The sequence below is a fragment of the Monodon monoceros genome, unplaced genomic scaffold (assembly GCF_005190385.1).
Source record: "Monodon monoceros isolate NGI ecotype Baffin Bay Population unplaced genomic scaffold, NGI_Narwhal_1 Super_Scaffold_10, whole genome shotgun sequence".
Lineage (NCBI taxonomy): Eukaryota > Metazoa > Chordata > Mammalia > Artiodactyla > Monodontidae > Monodon > Monodon monoceros.
The window spans coordinates 476,668-498,110 of record NW_021703766.1 but is presented as its reverse complement, the minus strand read 5'-3'; the positions used below and the strand labels follow the sequence as shown (position 1 = coordinate 498,110).

Sequence of the window (21,443 nt, the reverse complement as noted above, 5' to 3'; positions counted from 1 at the left end):
TAAAAAAAAAAAAAGGTACCTAACCTAGAGTGCACAAGGCCAAGCCATGAAGGCGCCTCCCCGATTCTGTCCGGGTCGACCCCATAGAACAGCCCACCGGCCCACAGCCCTGCATCGCCTTTCCCCTGCCTTCTTCTTCCCCCCACCAAGATCCAAGTGGGCTGCACAGGAACCCCCCGCAGCAAACATCCGTAACTGCACAGAGCTCTCGTCCCCTGAGGCCCAGCAAGGAGCAGCAGGAGGGAAGGTGGGATTTCAGGTTGGTCCAGCAGTCAAGTTCAGCTCAGTTTTAACAACCCGTGGAGCTCTACTCTGAGCCAGATACAGGCAAATCTCTTCACCCTCAAATATAAAACTTGGAGGAAATCCCTTTAGCCAGCTTTTAAAATTTGAAGGTATTAAAAATAAAATGGGGATGGGCTTCCCTGGTGGCACAGTCGTTAAGAATCCGCCTGCCAATAGAGGGGACATGGGTTCGAGCCCTGGTCTGGGAAGATCCCACACGCCGCAGAGCAACTAAGCCCATGCGCCACACCTACTGAGCCTGCGCTCTAGAGCCCGTGAGCCACAACTACTGAAGCCCGTATGCCTAGAGCCTGTGCTGTGCAACAAGAGAAGCCACTGTAATGAGAAGCCCACGCACTGCAACGAATAGTAGTCCCCACTCGCCACAACTAGAGAAAAGCCCTTGTGCAGCAATGAAGATCCAACGCAGCCAAAAATGAATAAATAAACAAATAAATAAATATTTAAAAAAATAAAATGGGGGGTTCCCTGGTGGTCTAGTGGTTAGGATTTGGCACTTTCACTGCCGTGGCCCAGGTTCAAGCCCTGGTCCAGGAACTGAGATTCCGCAAGCCTTCGCGGTGCAGGCAGAAAAATAAAAACATAAAAAATAAGTTAAAAAAATAAAATGAACACTGGCTCCATGAGAATCCCTGTAGCTAACGATGGAGGGAAAACAATGGCAATATTATAGGCAACAAATGAGGTGCTACAAACAGCCGACAAACCCTTCCAGTCGCAAGCAGAATCTCCACATGCCTTCCTGCCCAGCACAGCTGAGGTACCAGAGCCCAGAGGCCAGTTGAGCTAGAAACGTCCAGAGGGAAAGGAGCTGGGGCACAGCCTGGGCTCAGACCGTCCCTTCTGCTCTGCCCTGCCTATTTTCCAAACCCTGTTCTTGGGCATGTGCACTCTCCAGGCAACTCCCACGTCCTGGAATAAAAGGACCCAAGTCCTACTGACCAACAAGGGCTGTGGTAGGGAGAGCGAGAGCTTTCTGGGGAGGTGTGTGAACACAACTGCCAACTTTTATATGAACAAAAAGCATGCATTTAATGAAATCTAATTTAAATGACATCTAATATTCCATACTTTGTATGTACTTTAAGGGAGCCTAGACAATGAATTTTCCCCAGAACTCTAAAATTACAATAAAAATTTACTATACTCAAAAATCCGGAATACATAAGTTTTATTGGTGTAATTAGCTAGACATATTTCTTAGAGAAAGAAGCAAAAGTGTGCTTTGTTACCTATTTTTAAATCCTGACAAATATCCTTGTTAAAAAGGCAAATGTATCATTAGCATTAGTATCTACAAGCTTCTTACCACCTGCAAATCCAACCCAGCCTTCCGCCCTGCAGCCAAGGCACAAGACGGTAGCCACCCCCCCCAGCCACGTGTGCTGTGACTGTGAAGTGCCACAGTCACTAGTGGCCGACCACTAGCTAGGTGGTGGCAGGGTCAGCAAATTGCCACTCCTGCCATGTGAGGGGCACGGAGAGACCTGCCCACCAGATGGCAACACATTCCCCGTCACGAGGGGCCCCAGGCACAGGACGCCCTCCCCCACGCCCCCAGCCCGCATCTGGACAGCAGGTGGAGGGGGACTTGGTTCTGCCGCTGACAAGACCTGCAGTTCTCATGCTCACAGCTCCACAGTGAGCACAGCCTGCTCCGGGCGCCAGGATGCCACAGACAGGGCGTGTCACTGCTCTGCACACCCCAGCAAGTCAAAAGTGATCACTCTGCAGTAACTGTAATGTAACATTTAAATCTGCGCATCACTATACTATAACTTACTACATAAGCTTTATATACTACACATCAACTGTACTTCAATTTTAGAAAGTGACCACTTTTCTATTTTTTATGAAGGTGTTCAGTTAGAGACATAAACCATTAGATCCAAGCCTCCATTCAGATAGACACACTGCCTTTATTACTCTAACAGCCACTTCCAGAAGCCACTCTGTTTTTGGAAACATCACTCAGAACTCCTGTCCATAGGAAGCAACGGTACCACCCTGCGCTGCCCTGGGGTCCCTGCTGCTGACAACCCTCGGCGGCAGCAGCCACACCCTCACCGAACCCTGGCGGAACGCGTGCCATCGAGAGCCATTTAAGGCTCACCTCTCCCCCGACCCTTGCGCTTTACCAAGAAAGATGTTAACACAGCGAGAATTACACCAGCCATCAGGTGAAACTAGTGTTTTATGCTAGAGAAAGGAAAGCAAAGAATAAATCTATTTTAAAGCTTCTATTTTCATTGAGCTTTACCTCCATAAACAGTGTCACTTAAGCTCTCGGGAAATCTTTCAGATGAGTATGGCCATCACCGCCTCACAGGGCAGGAGAGCCGAGGCCCAGCAGTACCTGGGCCCACGTCCAGAGCTGGCATCGGCCCGCCCCCTCCCGGACCCTGGAGCCACAACCACACCTGGATCACCTTAGGGCAGGGCCGAGAGCACAGCAGTGTGCCCTGAAGGATATTTAACAAGCCCACCTCTGTCAGAAAAAGTGATCTCAGATGTGATCTAAATGCTTCATATTCTACCTTACGTGGTCAAAATGAAAATTAAAAATAATGAATGGGGCTTCCCTGGTGGCGCAGTGGTTGAGAGCCCGCCTGCCGATGCAGGGGACACGGGTTCGTGCCCCGGTCCGGGAAGATCCCACATGCCGCAGAGCGGCTGGGCCCGTGAGCCATGGCTGCTGAGCCTGCGCATCCGGAGCCTGTGCTCCGCAACGGGAGAGGCCGCAACAGTGAGAGGCCCACGTACCGCAAAAAAAATAAAATAAAATAATGAATGATATAAATAACAATGAACAATTATTAGAGAGCCTGCAAAATTATTCTGTTTTTATATTTGTGCCTTCTGATGCCAGGAAAGGTCATGGATCATAGACCCCGGCACCTGTGCCCACACACGCAGGCCCCGGACCCGGGAGGGGCCCCCCTGGTGATCAGTCAAAGTAGCACCTTTATCTCTATTCCTTCCATACACTGTGGATTTTTAAAGACAATTACAATCAATATTAACTGAATATTTATGGTTCACAAAAGTGATAAATGGCATTAGACACCGTGGACTACTGCCATGGGACTTACCGTCAAACAGCCAGCCCTTCACATGTCAGGAAACTTTGCGAACGTTAACACACCTACTGCTCACAATCCACTAGAACAACTGGGCCAGCCCCAGATCTCTCAGCAGAGCTGCTGATAACTTGTTTCCTTTTAAGCAGTGATCACCAAATGCTTGTTAATAACCTAATTTAAGCAGCATCTTCTTTTTCCTCGTTATAAATTAAGGCCAATGTTACCATTTCCAAACAAAGGCCAGGCTCAAGCCTGCAGTATGGGTGGGCCTGGCCGCCCCTCCACGCCCAGCTCACCCCCTGCTGGGCTGAGTCTCTCAATGGCTGCCCCACAGCCCGTGACAGCCAAGCTGAATGCATGGGCTCATCCTGGAAGATGGCCGTGGGAGCGCTCCCAACATGCTACAGGGCCCACCACGGCCCCTCACCACCACACCCCACTGGCCGGGCTGGCTTCTTTCTAATCCCAGACCACCCTGCAGACTAAGATCTTTCCATCATACCTCACCCCCATTTCCAAGGAAACACTTCCTCAAGTCAAAGAGTCCAGCCAGGTGCATTTCAAAGTGGCCGGATACAATGACGGCTGAGATAGAGGACGGGGTCTGTGAGATTAAGTAGCAGGAAAGGTTTCTTTCCTGTCTGCTAGAAACAACACAAAATAGAAAATACACTTTGGCACTGTTTGCTTTAAAACACTAATACCTGGCCACGGTAGGAAACATGCAAAGGAGCCAAGAGTTTTCTTTCCAACGTGTCCCAGGGGAGGAGGGCTCTGTCCTAGAGCAAGGAGTGCCAGTCGGGCCCCAGGCTGCAGGAGGGCGGCTGCCTCTCCGGGCACAGCCGTGCTAGGAATTCCCAGCGGGAGGCAAGGCTCAGGGCAAACGAGCCAGGAGCCCACTCCACACCCACCAACCACACACGCTGGCCTCGGACTTCAGGAAAACCACGTGTGGCTACCAGCTGGCCCACACACGGGACACAGAGCAGAGCACAGCCAGGCAGCCTGCCTCCCCAGAGGAGGAGGGACAGTTCTCAGATGGTGTGTGTGCAACACGCCCAGAGCACAAAACAGGCACCGCAAGCAGGTCCTACAGGCTCCAGACCACTTGGGGACTGAGCCAGTAAGACAACAGAAGTTGACAAGAAACCAACTTCTTTCACAGACCAGGCTGCCAACCTGTCTTAATTTGTCCACAGAATGCCTCTCGCTGGGACACCACACAGCTCACCACCGCCCTGAAGCACCCTCAGTTAAGTGAAATCCAGGACCCAGAACACTTAGCCAAAGCTCTATCAAGCTCAAGAAAACCAATGTGAAGACTTAAAAGAAATATTTTGATACTTCTTTTTACAAACCAATGAAGATAACACAAACTGATGAGAGAGGCAATACAATAAAATATTTACCGAGTCCATCGCTAAAAGCCGAGGTTGATGACTGTAAATTAAATCCAACAGAGGCGTGTCCCAGAGCAGCACTGAGGGTATTCTGAAAGAAGAGAGTAAAGTTAGCTCATGTAAATAATAATTTCTACTCAGTTCATTTTATAATGTCAGTCTCTCTCCATTTGGACCACGCTACAACCTTCCTTTACTTCACGGAACTCCAGACAAACAAGAGGTTTTTAGGATGTCTGGCTGGCTGGTTTGGGCTGTAAAGGGAGAGGACACCAGGAGAGGCACTCACACCTGGTGGTTTGTGGGAGGACGCTACCCAGGTGGAAGTCTCTGTTCTTGATCATGGTTCCTGGACGGCAGTGCCCAGAAAGGCCCAGTTAAGGAAAGAACACTCCGATGGGCCGGTCATTCTCCCCAGAGAAGGGGCTTGAGGACTGGGGCCCTGGAAGGGCCGTCCACAGACTTTCACCTTACTTGGAGTTTGACAGTAAACCTTTGTCGAAGTTATGCATTTGCATCTTCTACGGACCCCCATCACACTCAGTAAAATGTGAACTCTCCTTTTGGCTCACAAAGCCCCGACGGCTGGCCCGTCCGCCTTGCTCCGCCTGGAGGCCCTCTCCCAGCCTCAAGCTGTGCTCCTGCGGCGCCCAGATGGGCCTGGTCCCGGCCACCCTGTATCCTCTCCACTCCTCTCTCTATCCACCTAGGGATCCATCCTCAAAGGCAAAGGACCATAACTCAGACCACATAAGCTTCCTGGGATCCCAGGTCGGAGACGTGCCTCCAGCGTCCACGGCAGGAGAAACCAGAGGTTTGGGGCGGCCCCACAAGGGCTGGCACACTTCGTCAACATGACTAAGAGATATCGTCTGGGGGTGGCAGCACACAGGGGCCTCGTGGGCAGGCCAGCCATGGGCAAACAACCCCGTTACTCATGAGTAAGCTGCAGCTACACGTATCAACATCAGCGAATCTCAAAAACCGTAACAGTGAGTGAGAAAAGATCTCAGAGGAATATATTGAATGTATGTGTCTTTCAAAAGTACGTGAAACTTAATATATTTGATTTACTACATATACAGTAAAAATCTATGAAAAGGGACTTCCCTGGTGGCGCAGTGGTTCAGAATCCGCCTGCCAACGCAGGGGACACGGGTTCGAGCCCTGGTCCGGGAAGATCCCACATGCCGCAGAGCAACTAAGCCCATGTGCCACAGCTACCGAGCCTGTGCTCTAGAGCCCGCGAGCCACAACTACTGAAGCCCGCAAGCTAAAGCCCATGCTCCCAGCGAGAAGCCACCGCAATGAGAAGCCCGTGCACCACAACGAAGAGCAGTCCCCGCTCGCTGCAACCAGAGGAAGCCCGCACACAGCAACAAAGACGTAATGCGGCCAAAAATAAATAAAACTAAATCTTAAAAAAAAAAAAAAAAAATCAATGAAAAGCAAATAGTCATAAACTATAAATTTCAAAATAACGGTTCCTCTTGGAAGTCGGGGTGGGGTGGATACCAACCAGGAAGCACACCCGAAGTCTAAGCAATACTGCTCAAGCTAGGCAGGCCAGGGCCCAGGGCCTGGAGAGCTGGTTCTCACGTTTACACCGTGAGTCTTCCCCGGGTCCAGCAGCGACCTCGTCCCCTCTGCTGCCCTGACAAGGACTGGAGAGGAAGATGAGAGGACCATGCCCGCTCCCGGGACTGTGTAACTGGGCACCCTTCCATTTTGTCATTAATTGAAATAATTTATTTCCATCATTCAAAACTAGGAGTTTAAAGGTACAGAGACAACTAAAAACATCTTTTCATCCATCAAATATTTTTACATCAAAATGTAGCAATTTCAACCCTTTGAAAGTAAACCCAAAGTACAGTATCAAAAGAAAAGCAAATGGCACAATATACAATCTTCCAAAATCATTATAAAAAGAAGAGCTTTTATTGAAAAGCCTCTCCAAAGATCTCCATGTCCGAAATCAAATCAACCAATCAAGTAAGCCTGCGGCCTGGCCATGTGAACACAGTGACGCTGCAGGGTCCTGAAGAGAACTGGCATCCTCGAAGAGAACTGAGATCCCAAGAACCAAACAACCAGCATTATTCCATTCACATCTATTGTTCCACAATCCCATCAAGCTCACTCCCACCTCCAAACGCACCAGCCGTGCAGCATCAGGACCGGACACGCACAGGCACACAGGAGACAAGCACAGCTGCCAGGACACAGTGCTTATGGAGAGCAGATTTCCAAGGTCTGCACTCGGTTTCCAAAAGATCTAAGTGGTTTCCCGACCTGTGCTTACAGATGTGTATGTGTGTTTTGCAAAGATGGGTTTAGATTTTTCTGTCCTTATGTTGCTGGTACAGGACTTTTTGAAGCTGACATTATTAACCTCAAGGACTAGAAAAGCAGTTTCCAATCACCACACCTTGGTTTTACTGAAAAGCAACAAGTCACTAAGCTTTTCAATTTTCCTATAAAGACAGTGACGGAACAACACAGAGTTTATGATGAATGTCTACACTCGGAATGCAACAAATAATACAACTACTATTCAGTTTTGAAGGAAACCTGAGTTTCTCAAACGCAGCACAACTTACCACCTGGAGCCACATCATCCATCCTCTGCTGTCCTGGGCACCGCGGGGTGCTGAGTATCCCGGCCTCTGCCCACCGCATGCCGGGAGCACCTCCCCAAGCTGTGACAGCTAGCACATCTCCAGACACTGTCCCAAGTCCCCTGAAGGGCAAAATCACATGGGTAGAGAACCAGTGCTCTACTGGGCCCAAGTTAAGTGAGGTTAAAAAATAATAAATTTTCAAGTTGTCTGAGGTCATGCAGCGAATTAAAAGCCAGTTGGAAACAAAATCCAGGGCTTCTAAATTCTAGTCTAAAGGTCTTTTCATTTTAAGAGAAAATACTTAGTAATTGACTCAATTATTCCTAGAAGACAACACAAATTAAGAGCCTCTAAAATATTTGTACCTTGTGACAGAGTAATCCCATTTCTGGGGAATGCATATTGAAGAAATATCCTAAAATATGAAAAAAGCTTCGTGTTGCACACACGTTCACATCAGAACCAACACCACAACTATAATCAAGCCACATATTCACAAGGAAACACAGCAGACTACACATTACTGTCAGAGCGACAGCATTCAAAGAGCACGTTCCCAACCCAGAAGTAGAGACCAGTGGGGACAGAGTGCAGACGCAAACCCTGGCAACATGAAGCCAGTGTCAACCACGGCTAAGCCCGTGCGACAGAACTACTGAGCCTGCGCTCTAGAGCCCGTGAGCCACAACTACTGAGCCCACGTGCCACAACTACTGAAGCCCGTGTGCCTAGAGCCCGTGCTCTGCAACAAGAGAAGCCACTGCAATGAGAAGCCCACACACCGCAATGAAGATTAGCCCCGGTGCAGCAACGAAGACCCAACGCAGCCAAAAATAAATTAATTAAATAAATAAATTTATTTCTAAAAAGACCCAATGCCGCCCAATTAATTAATTAATTAATTTTTCAAAGGCCTGTGACTGCTAATCGCAGTTTCCGTTCAGCATGAGATGAGCACTAGACAGTTGTGATCAGTCCCACGGAAAGCACGGTCCCCTCGGCTGGCCCACACTCTGGGTTTTAAAGCACCGAGCACCGCCCTGGCCTCCTTGACCGCCCTCCTGTGCCGCCTTTCCAGAGGCCCCAGATGCCGGGAATCCCAAGTAGCCAAAGCCTGGTCTTGCTGCACTGGCCTCAGCCGGAGGTCTGAAGACACAGACCAGTTTTCCAACCCCAAGCTCCCAGGGACCACAACGCTCCCTGGCAGAAGTTGGAGTGTGGATGCGAGTGACAGCGGAGCCCCATGTGGGCAGATGCTCCACACACACCGTGGACAGAACCAGCGCAAGGACACCAAGGTGCTGGAGGGTGGTCATACCCACAGGGCGGCGGGGCTGAGTCCACGTCTGCCTTCCCTTCCCTGCTCCCCAGAGACAGCAGCCGCGGGCTCCTGTGGTAACGCTCCAGGTCAAGGGGCACGGGGCTGGGTGCAGGCGGCCAGCGCAGAGCTCAGCCTTCCAGAGCAGGAACTTCTTCCGTAGTTCTGACACTGGCACGGAGGAGGCAGGATGTGTCTTGAGGTCTGTGCACAGACCAGCTAGGTCCACACATCCACACACCCAGCAGAGCGCAGGGCGCCTCTGGGTACTGGACTGCGTTGTCAGAGACCGCCATTTTGGTATGTCAGAAATGGTCCAGTAACTTCCACAGAATGTTCATAGCAGTTTTATTCATAATTCCCCAAAACTGGAATTAGCACAGATGTCCTGCAACAGGTGAATGGTAAACAAACTGTGGTCTGCGGGGAACAACACTCAGAAACACAAAGGAAAGAAAGTTGTTACCAGTGCGGCAACAACTCTGATGGATCTCAAGGGGCTTGTACTGAGCCAACCCCAAAAGGTTACATTCATGATTCCATTCCCATGACGTTCTCAGAGACAAAATTTTAGAAATCGAGGACAGATTGGTGGTTGCCAGGGTTAAGGACAAGGGTGAGGCGATGAAGCAGAAGGGAAGTGGGTGTGATTATGAAAAAGCAAACAGGACAGTCTCTGGTGGGGATAGTGGATACAGGGACCTAGATGTGATGGAGATGCACAGAACTGCGCGCGCACACGGTACAAGGAAGGCCCACCTGAATAAGATTAAGATTCATCGGCTGTATCCATGTCAATACTCTGGTTGTGATATTATACTACAACTTGACAAAATGTTCCCATTGCAAGAAACTAGGCAAAGTAGCCAAGGGGTCTCTCTGTATTATTTCTTACAACTGCATGTGAATCTACAATGATCTCGATTTAAAAAAAAGTCTCATATTAACAATTTCATATTGTTTGGCCTAACCTCATCTCTGAGGCCCTGTGAAGGTGCACAGCCTCACCAAGGTCACCCCGAATGGGGGGCCAGGTCTCAGACCCAGGCTGACTCCAGAGCCCACACTCAACCACCGCCTCCCTGAAACTGGAAACGGAGAACACGTGTCCCTGCTGTTCTCACTGAAGCTTTAAAAAACCCCTTAAGGACTTCCCTGGTGGCGCAGTGGTTACGAATCCACCTACCAATGCAGGGGACATGGGTTCGAGCCCTGGTCCGGGAAGATCCCACATGCCATGGAGCAACTAAGCCCGTGAGCCATGGCCGCTGAGCCTGCGCTCCAGAGCCCGCGAGCCACAACTACTGAAGCCCGCGTGCCACAACTACTGAAGCCCTGGCGCCTAGAGCCCGTGCTCTGCAACAAGAGAAGCCACCGCAATGAGAAGCCCGCACACCGCAACGAAGAGCAGCCCCCGCTTGCCGCAACTAGAGAAAGCCTGCGCACAGCAATGAAGACCCAACACAGCCAAAAACAAAAAAACATTAATTAAAAACAAAACAAAAATAAACCTTAAAATGTAACCAAGAGGACTGAGGGCACTGTTTGAAGAACGCAGAGGCTGCTTCCGTGGCTAGATTGGAGAGAAGGCTCAAGGGAACCAGGGGGGCACGGGGCATAGCTGAGGCAGGTGGGGAAGGAGCTGGAGGGAAAACAAACGCCCCATGTACAACTTCTCTCTTCAACTCAGATGCTTCTTTTCACCAGAGGACAAAGCAAGCAGGAAACAGAAAATAATGTTTCCAGACAACTCGCTTTTTGCCCCTGAACAGAAGAAAGCGCAGAATGAACAGACATGGGCACACGGGGAGGCGGGAGAGCCTGAGCTGCTGTCCAAGGACCAGTGCCCACTGAGCCGCCAAACCTAGGGGAGGATAGAAAGGGGTTTCTCAGATATCAAGCCACACAGCTATGAAGAGAAACCCCAGGGAAACTGTAAACCAGGGCCTGGGCGACTCCTGAAAGCTGGGATAAGAGCGCAGAATCAAACTAGGGGAAGTGGGAGCAGACTGGGAAAGCAGGCCCCTAACGACTGGAGCAGGGGACAGTGCTGCGCCTGGCAAAACAAGCTGTCCATTCGCGGCAGGAGCGACATGGACACCACCGAACCTTCACCAGCCTGCCTCTGGGTCAGCAAGTCCACACTCAAGTTCACAGGCTCCTCGCTCCCTACGCACCGTCCACACAACAATCCACATGGAGAGCAGTCCTTCGGACATCACAGACACACTTGAAATCCTGACTAACAAGACGAAGACTCCTTTTCTGAGGGTCTAAGTCAGGAAACAGATGACCGATGTCTCTAGCTCTCAGCAAACTCAGACTTCCCAGTCAGCATCATGCTCTCCAGAGACAACAGGACGCTGTCACCCACCGTGGTCGGGGTGCACTGGGACCCCAGCAATGGATACACGCAAGGTCACAGGAATCAGGGCTGTGGCTTCCCCATTTCACTCGTGTCAACAATCACGACTGATCGATCTCAGGCTCTCACCACTCCCATCTGCTTTACTTCTCCAGAAGGAACAGTCCAAGGAGGACAGACCACAGGACACTGGGCACCAGCCTGTCTTCTGTTAACGGGAGCGCAGCATCAGTCCAGCTCCATGAAGTCGCCATCCCCGTGCCCCACAAGTCTCACCGCAAGCATCCACATGACAGTGCTTAACAGAAGAGGTCCACCGACCACTCAGGAACGCAGACAGAAATCACAACCTACCACAACAGGACACAACTAAAGCTTGAACTCAACCAGGTTGTCCAGCTAGAAAACTGACCTTAAAAAGGAACACAGAGACTTCCCTGGTGGTCCAGTGGTTAAGAATCTGTCTTGAAATGCAGGGGATGCCGGTTCGATCCCTGGTTAGAAAACTAAGATCCCACATGCCGTGGGGCAACTAAACCTGCGCACCACAACCAGAGAAGCTCACGCGCCTCAAAGAAAGATCCTGCGTGCTGCAGCTAAGACCCGACGCAGCCAAAAAATAAATAAATAAATATTTTTTTAAAAAAAGAATATAAAACCCTAGAGAATCTACAAGAAACCATGAGAGCTAACAAGAGTGCAGCAGAGCAAAGCTGCAGGACACAAGATCAATGTGCAAAATCAGAGGTACTTCTAACATGCCAGCAGGGAACACTGTGAAAGAGAAATTAAGAAAACAACATCATTTACAACAGCATCAAAAAAAAAATAAAATATATAGGAATGGATTTAACCAAAGAGATGCAACACTTGTACACTGAATGAAAACCCACAAAATACTCGTGAAAGAAATTACAGACAACCTGAACAAGTGGGAAAGCCCTGTGTCTGGGCTGGGAGACAAGACAGTTACGAGGGCAGCCCTCCCCAAGGAGGAGCCCACACAGCCTCTCCCAAAGCTGGCCCAGGTCCTCACAGCCACACCCAAGTGTCATCAACGCTTTCCTTTAAATATCTCAGATGCTTGCAACTTACAGATGTACAAAAGTTCTGTGAAAGGATTTTTGAGAGCAGGCAAGGAAGACATAGCTGAAACGTCTAGTACTCCTGAGTTGCCAGTTTTTCTCCCTAAAAGGGTGATTTAAAAAAAAAAAAAAAAAAGGACAAATTCTTAGAAAGGTATAACCTTCCAAGACTGAACCAGGAAGAAATAGAAAATATGAACAGACCAATCACAAGTAGTGAAATTGAAACTGTGATTAAAAATCTTCCAACAAACAAAAGTCCAGGACCAGATGGCTTCACAGGTGAATTCTATCAAACATTTACAGAAAAGCCAACACCCATCCTTCTCAAACTCTTCCAAAAAATTGCAGAGGAAGGAACACTCCCAAACTCATTCTATGAGGCCACCATCACCCTGATACCAAAACCAGACAAAGATACTACAAAAAAAGAAAATTACAGACCAATATCACTGATGAATATAGATGCAAAAATCCTCAACAAAATACTAGCAAACAGGATCCAACAACACATTAAAAGGATCATACACCATGATCAAGTGGGATTTATCCCAGGGATGCAAGGATTCTTCAATATATGCAAATCAGTCAATGTGATACACTATATTAACAAATTGAAGAAGAAAAACCATATGATCATCTCAATAGATGCAGAAGAAGCTTTTGACAAAATTCAACACCCATTTATGATACAAACTCTCCAGAAGGTGGGCACAGAGGGAACCTACCTCAACATAATAAAGGCCATATACGACAAACCCAGAGCAAACATCATTCTCAATGGTGAAAAACGGAAAGCATTTCCTCTAAGATCAGGAACGAGACAAGGATGTCCGCTCTCACCACTTTTATTCCACATTGTTTTGGAAGTTTTAGCCACGGCAAGCAGAGAAGAAAAAGAAATAAAAGGAATACAAATTGGAAAAGAAGAAGTAAAACTGTCACTCTTTGCAGATGACATGATACTATACACAGAGAATCCTAAAGATGCCACCAGAAAACTACTAGAGCTAATCAATGAATTTGGTAAAGCTGCAGGATAGAAAATTAATGCATAGAAATCTCTGGCATTCCTATACACTAATGATAAAAATCTGAAAGAGAAATTAAGGAAACACTCTCATTTACCACTGCAACAAAAAGGATAAAATACCTAGGAATAAACCTACCTAGGGAGACAAAAGACCTGTATGCAGAAAACTATAAGACCCTGATGAAAGAAATTAAAGATGATACCAACAGATGGAGAGATATACCATGTTCTTGGATTGGAAGACTCAATACTGTGAAAATGACTATACTACCCCAAACAATCTACAGATTCAATGCAATCCCTATCAAATTACCAATGGCATTTATTACAGAACTAGAACAAAAAAACCTTAAAATGTGTATGGAGACACAAAAGACCCCGGATAGCCAAAGCAGTCTTGAGGGAAAAAAACGGAGCTGGAGGAATCAGACTCCCTGAATTCAGACTATACTACAAAGCTAGAGTAATCAAGACAGTATGGTACTGGCACATAAACAGAAATATAGATCAATGGAACAGGATTGAAGGCCCAGAGATAAACCCACGCACCTATGGTCAACTAATCTATGACAAAGGAGGCAAGGATATACAGTGGAGAAAAGACAGTCTCTTCAATGAGTGCTGCTGGGAAAACTGGACAGCTACATGTAAAAGAATGAAATTAGAACACTCCCTAACACCATACACAAATATAAACTCAAAATGGACTAGAGACCTAAATGTAAGACCAGACACTATAAAACTCTTAGAGGAAAACATAGGAAGAACACTCTTTGACATAAATCACAGCAAGATCTTTTTTGATCCACCTCCTAGAGTAATGGAAATAAAAACAAAAATAAACAAATGGGACCTAATTAAAAGCTTTTACAAAGCAAAGGAAACCATAAACAAGACGAAGAGACAACCCTCAGAATGGGAGAAAATATTTGCAAACGAATCAACGGACAAAGGATTAATCTCCAAAATATATAAACAGCTCATGCAGCTCAATACTAAAAAAACAAACAACCCAATCCAAAAATGGGCAGAAGACCTAAACAGACATTTCTCCAAAGATGACATACAGATGGCCAAGAAACACATGAAAAGCTGCTCAACATCACTAATTATTAGAGAAATGCAAATCAAAACTACAATGAGGTATCACCTCACACCAGTGAGAATGGGCATCATCAGAAAATCTACAAACAAATGCTGGAGAGGGTGTGGAGAAAAGGGAACCCTCTTGCACTGTTGGTAGGAATGTAAATTGATACAGCCACTAGGGAGAACATTATGGAGGTTCCTTAAAAAACTAAAAATAGAATTACCATATGATCCAGCAATCCCACTACTGGGCATATACCCAGAGAAAACCATAATTCAAAAAGACACACGCACTCCAATGTTCACTGCAGCACTATTTACAATAGCCAGGTCACGGAAGCAACCTAAATGCCCGTCGGCAGACGAATGGATAAAGAAGATGTGGTACATATATACAATGGAATATTACTCAGCCATAAAGAGGATCGAAATTGGGTCATTTGTTGAGATGCGGATGGATCTAGAGGCTGTCATACAGAGTGAAGTAAGTCAGAGAGAGAAGAACAAATATCATATATTAACGCATGTATGTGGAACCTAGAAAAATGGTACAGATGAACCGGTTTGCAGGGCAGAAGTTGAGACACAGATGTAGAGAACAAACGTATGGACACCAAGGGGGGAAAGCCGCGGTGCGGTGGGGATGGTGGTGTGCTGAATTGGGCGATTGGGACTGACATGTATACACTGATGTGTATAAAATTGATGACTAATAAGAACCAGCTGTATAAAAAAAAAATAAAATAAAATTCAAGGGCTTTCCTGGTGGCGCAGTGGTTGAGAGTCCGCCTGCCTATGCAGGGGACATGGGTTCGTGCCCCGGTCCGGGAGGATCCCACGTGCCGCAGAGCGGCTGGGCCCATGAGCCATAGCCGCTGAGCCTGAGCGTCCGGAACCTGTGCTCCGCAACGGGGGCGGCCACAACAGTGAGAGGCCCGCGTACCGCAAAATAAATAAATAAATAAATAAAATAAAACAAAACAAAACAAAATAAAATAAAATTCAAAAAAAAATACCAGGAAACAACCCTGAGATTATTAATCCATAAAACAAGGGGATTAGGTTTGATAATCCCTAAAACACCTTTCATTTGAAAAGTTTAAGGTTCTTCGATATCCAATGTAAAACTGTTTCCTTTTAAAATACATCATTTTCCCTAAATGTGTGCTACTCTTTTCACGGAGAATGTGAGCTCACACCAATAATCTGTACAGGTTAACATCTAAAATGCAACGAATGTGATTGGGGGGGCGGTATGGAGCTGGCAGGGATGAGCAGCCCTAACACTGTAGAACCAAGATGCAGCGGGGGCAGGCGGCCCAGCACAGAACAAGGACCAAGTCTAGGAACTGCTGAATGGATGACTTAGTACCAGGTGTCCCACACTGCAGGCCCCACCCCAGTCCTGCTGGAAGGCCCACCCTCTGCCAGTTCCACCAATGCACCAGCTGCCCAGACAGGCAAGAAAGGGACAGCACCCAAATGAACAGCTCTCTTCAGACAGACAGAAGGCAGTGCACACTGTCTGGAAGCTCTCCAGCGTCTCTCTGGAGATCAGGACGGGAGCCGGTGCCCACCACACCTTCCCACGTTCGCGGGCATCACAAGCAGGGCACCTGCAGCCGCTGGGCAGGGAGGAACCCAGCCCCAGCGCAGCCTCTCAGGAGAGCTTTCCCGACGGCGGACTGACACCCAACCCTGCCCTCCCAGGAACCCGCAGTGGTCACAGAGCTCTCGAGCACCAACGGTGGGCGGAGGGGCCAGCTGGCCACGCGCCTAGCATGTCTCTGTGCCGTCCGCACACACTCTGGCACGCGTCCTGCACAGAAGGGTAGCCCTGCCACCCCACAGCTGCCCACCCCTGCCCTGCACCTGCTCTCCCTACACTGGCTCATTTAACCCTCATGACAACCCTGGCAGTAATAGGATCGGCTCCTTTTTTCTGTTGAGAAACCAGATTCTGAGATGCTGAATCATTTGCCTCGAAGTCAGGATCAAAGTCAGGCTGCAGAGCCTGTATCCACGAAGGTCACTCACACTACCACCCCCAACCCCACTGTGCACTCACAGCTTCTGGGACGCAGCTGAAGTCTAAAAGTGACCAAGCCCTTCTGACCCAAAATACAGACACAAGGCTGGTATTCACAAGAGAGTTCTCAGCTCAGAAACCCAGGGCACGCTGAGCTCCTCCTCCCTCCAAGCCAGTATCATAACTGATGCTGCCCTGCCTTGGCCTCTGGGCAGCACCCATCCCGCCGGGCAGCACCCCACCCAGACTCTCTGCTGTCACTCCACCCGCTCCTGCGGTGTGGGTCTTCCCGGCTCTCCCGGGGCCATCCAACCTGCCTCTGAGGCTCTAACAACCATATGGGTAGATCTCAATTCCCATTCTCCAGCTCAGAGCTCCCCACTGAACTCACAAAGTCCAGCCACACCACAGACACATCCACAGCACACACAAGTGCACAGATGGAGCCCCAAGGGAATTATGACTGTATTTCCTGCCCTGGTTCAGGGTACCACTTTCTAGACGATCGATCCTCCAAGCCAGCAACCTGGCATGCCCCCCTTAGAATCGAGACCCAGTCCATTCCAGCTCCAAGTCATCACTCTCTCCCCCTCCCTCCGCACCGGCCCAACTCCTGACTCAGGTGCAGTATTTCTCCACCTGTGTCATCACAACAACTTGATTCTCTCCACTTCCCACCGCACTGCTGAGAAGTGAACGTGGCACATTAGATTCATCCCTATGCACACCTCACTCTGCCCATGGGAGTCACTGAGCTCATGAGGAACAGATTCGTGTTCAAACTTCAGACCATCATGGCACAGCACACACATACGTGCACACACACAGCTGAGGAAAAGGCCTCACGGGACAGAAGCTCCGTCCTGCACGGCAGGCACCCCAGCGTTTCCTGCCGCGCTCCCGGAGCTGGTGGGGGTCAGCTCTTGCTGCAGGTGCACCCACTAAAGGTGACCTCACAGCCCATCAGTGCCACCACCCTGGTGGACAGCCCCAGGGACACAGGTGCTGAAGGATGCTGTCCCCAGCTGCCACCCTGGCAACTCCAAATCTCTCCAAGTTTCTTGGAAACATCCCGTGTCACTCACAGGAGGCTGCCTCTCCCCCGCTGCCCATCAGGGCAGGTTCCTCTCCACCCTCCAACAGCATACTCAGGCCCTCACTTTCTTCCTTAACCTGTCACTACTGTCCAGGCCGGCTTTCTGTCTTTACGTCATGTCACAATCATGCTGCAGGCCCCACGCTGCACCCTGGTCACCGGCAGGCACGCAACGGGAGGCCCCGTGTGGAGGAGACCGTGGGCCTCAGGGGCACCGGAAGAGCACAGCTGATCAGTGGGCAAGCGGGTGTGGAAAGGAGGCCGCTTCCCAGAGGCACGGTCAAGTGCTCGACCCTGCACCTCCAAGCATCTGTGCCCTCTCAATCCACCCAGCTCACAGTCACCCTTTGCCACAGATAAAAATTCACCTCAAATCCATGTGGTTTACGGACAAAATTAATCAGAGGTAAAAATACGGACAATAAGAAGCCCTCCCCGGCCAGCGTGTGTCCCTGCGAGCCCCAGCCGAGCGGCCATGCCTGGTGGGCTCCTGAGCAGCCGCTCGAGGTCGCTGGCTCAGCGCTGCCTCACCTCCACATCAGTGCGCTCCCAGGATGAAGTGTCCACATTCTCCTCTGCACAGTCACCAATCCCTGACCGCACTGCACAGCCCTCCCTGTATGCCACCCCACACACTACATCCCTCCTCCACCTCACTACTGCCATGAGCCTTTCAAACTAGATTAGTATCTAATGCAAAACAAGTTTTGTTCACTAGCCCCAATTCAAACAAGATTAAACGCTCAGATTGACAGCTGTCCCTCAGGGAGCAGTGAGGGGTGGTGTGAGGCAAGGGGACACCACCTCCGGCTCAGCCTGCAAGGACTGGGTAAGAAAACAGCTACTTAATATATACCTGTTCTCTTCTTTAACCATAGTACCTGGGGCGAATGACACAAACAGGACACCGGCCTCTAAAGGCAGGAGTCTCCACTCCCACAACTTACACTGCATCTCGCCCACCAGGAATTTAAGATCCTACCACCACCTGGCCTCTTCCACACTCCAAGTGTAAACACGTGGCCCAGAAGAAAGAACCGGGCTGCTCGGAAGATACGCCCTTGTATTTCAAAGACTTAAATCACCTGTGACTTGTCTCCTACACATTCCCACCCCCGAAAGATGCTTCAGATTTCGTGTGTCTGGGGTAAGCGTTGCCAAACTGTACTGTTTTGTTTTTAATGCTTTCCAAGCAAATCTAATAAATAATCACTGATCTAGTGTCATTTGCCCATCCAAACCCCCAATTACAAAACTGTGGAGACAGTCATCAGAAAGCGGTGTTTCTTAGCCTTGAGAATTCTTACCACCCTCACCCTCTAAAGTAAGTTGGAGAGGACTAGTTTAGAAGGAAGACCACAGAAATGAGAAGGTTCCACAGAAGTCATTGAAGCAGGAGTAGCAGGGCTGTGAGAATCCACACACCCACAGAGCCCAGGCTGCCCCGAGCTCAGAGGTAACCCACAGCCCCGTTTGTCAACACAAGGACACAGGGCTGCTAGTTGCTGGTCCACCGACCATGCTGCTTGGCCAAACAAAGGCGTATCCAACAGCCTAACACTATACATGCCACGACAGACATCTCCTGGGCCCAAAATCTGCTTTGAGGGGCAAGATCCAATCCTTCCTTATTAAAGGGTAGAATGTGGACGGGCTAAATAGACTCCTTATGGCCAAACCGCTCCTGTGAAGTTAGGACTTGAATCGAGATCAACTTTGGGTTTCCAGTGATTCAACGTGTGATGAGTGATCTATGCTGTGATCCCGGGCACGAGAGGGTGTCCCCACCCTGATGACTGCACAGACACACAAGCACAGCAAGAGCACCCTGAAACGCCTCTGCACAGGCCTGCAGGGTACGGGTGCGGTCTAATCAGCGGGCGTGTGCGTGAGCAGGCTGACCCGCCCCCGGGAGCCCAACACCCTCCCGCCAGCCCCTGGTCACCATCCCTGCACAAACGTGCTTTCCACTTGTCAAGTCAAGGAGTGAGGCGTCTTCCTTACTTCAGTTTCTACGGTTAATTCAGTGTGCTGGCGATGTTCTTCATCTCTAAACCACCTCTAATTTCCAGAACAGCTCTGTTCCAGTGACAGTGCTGAACTGTTACAGTGATATGCTCATCAGCCAACAGGTCCTGCTACCAAGCAGGGAGACGCTGGCCCTCGCCCACCACCCCAGTCTCCCAGGAAACCCCTCAAGCAAAGAGTCTCCATTCTGAAAAGTGGAGTAAAATTTTGTTCTGTTAAAACATAAAAATCCAAGTTTCTTTCCTGGTAGATGACCCTCATCGACAAGAGAAACTCCAGTAGAAAACACACACTGTTTCCTAACTAGAAGTATTACTCAGACCTCAGGATGATCATCCAGCAAGAATAAACCTACAAGGGGTTCCCTGGTGGCACAGTGGTTAAGAATCCGCCTGCCAATGCAGGAGACACGGGTTCAAGCCCTGGTCCGGGAAGATCCCACATGCCACGGAGCAGCTAAGCCCGTGTGCCACAACTACTGAGCCTGTGCTCTAGAGCCCGCGAGCCACAACTACTGAAGCCCGTGTGCCTAGAGCCCATGCACCGCAACAGGAGAAGCCACCACAATGAGATGCCCGCGCACCTCAGTGAAGAGTAGCCCCCGCTCACCGCAACAAGAGGAAGCCTGCGCACAGCAATGAAAACCCAACACAGCCAAAAATAAATAAAATAAATTAACTAAAAAAAACCAAAAATGACACTTATGGATCCTGTGAGCGAGAATCCAAGAGAAAGGCCGCCCAAAGTCTTCCATTATACACCGAAACCGGAGCACTGTTTGCCTTGGTGCCTACCTTCCTCCCCAGCAGCAGGCACCAGGCCCGGAAGTGAGGCGCTTCCCCCAGGGCCTCCTCCCAGCAACTGCTCTCTCCTCCACCAGCCCCCGCACCCCCCCACCAAGTCCCCACTGGCACCTCTGAGCAAGCAGCCCCTCCTGGGAGGTCCCAGTCCCTCCCAGTCCGGCTACACACCTCCACTGGCTTTGCGGACGCAGAGCTCGTACCCAGGCCTCCCGGCCTGTGGGCTTCACTTCCACGGCTCTGCTGCCTCTACTGCCCCTGACACCTCTGCAGGCGCCAGTTTGTACCCTTCCTACAAGTCGCCTTCCGATGCCCCTTCATGCTGCAGCCAGCTTAACTTCCTGAAGATCAACGTGGGCCAAGCTCAGACCAGGGACAGTGGAGTGTGATAGCTGTCGTTAAAATTCTGACCCTGCCACTGTTTTGGCAGTGACCTTGGGTACATTCTAACAGCCTCTGTCATTCTTAAGTTTTCTCATCTGTAGAAACAGAAGTTCCTGGATACAACATATAAAATGAATGTACACAAGCCAACTGCATTTCTAGACACCAGCAACAATCAAAACTTATGATGAAGACAGGGGACAGTGTCACCAGGATAGACAAGCTGACCAATGGGACACACAAGAGCTCCAACACCACGTGGGCACACATGGGGAGACCTGATTCGTGACAGTAAGCAATGCAGGTCAGCGAGCAAAGAACAGCCCAGTCAAGGACAAGGCTGGGCCAGCTGGCTTCCGCAGGGAAGACTGCGAGCAGCCGGCTCGTACGCAGACCTCAGTCCGGGACAGATTAAAGGCTTCGGTGTAAAGAGCAGAAGTACAAAGTTTTCAGAAGGTGCAGGAAGCTACCTCTATGTCCTTGGCACAGGAAAACATTTCTTAAATAGGAATGATGGTTCATGATCCACAGTTTGAAGACACTGTCCTAGAGGATGCGGCACAGATCCTTCTAAATAAAAGGATTCAGCACTGTTGCCAATATCTTAGGCAACAAATCTAAGTACATTTTTCTGTTTATCTCAGGGGTAAATATCACGACAGAACATCACCTTAATGCATGACAGGTGTTGTTCAAAATGCACGTATAGGCACAACAACAACAAAACTCTTATCTTTCCTACTCAGCACTGAAGGTTCAAGTAAGTCCCATTGTTTTTGGTAAACAGAAAATATTTTTGAAAA

General features: G+C 49.3%; 1 long non-coding RNA gene across 1 annotated transcript in view; it reads right to left on the bottom strand.

Annotated features, from left to right (window-relative positions):
* LOC114888783 overlaps positions 1–21,443 on the bottom strand; it is an 87,283-nt gene that overhangs the window by 12,023 nt on the left and 53,817 nt on the right. The window contains exon 2 of the long non-coding RNA XR_003791881.1: positions 4,799–4,880. This is a non-coding gene — a long non-coding RNA (uncharacterized LOC114888783). The remainder of the gene's footprint in view (positions 1–4,798; positions 4,881–21,443) is intronic.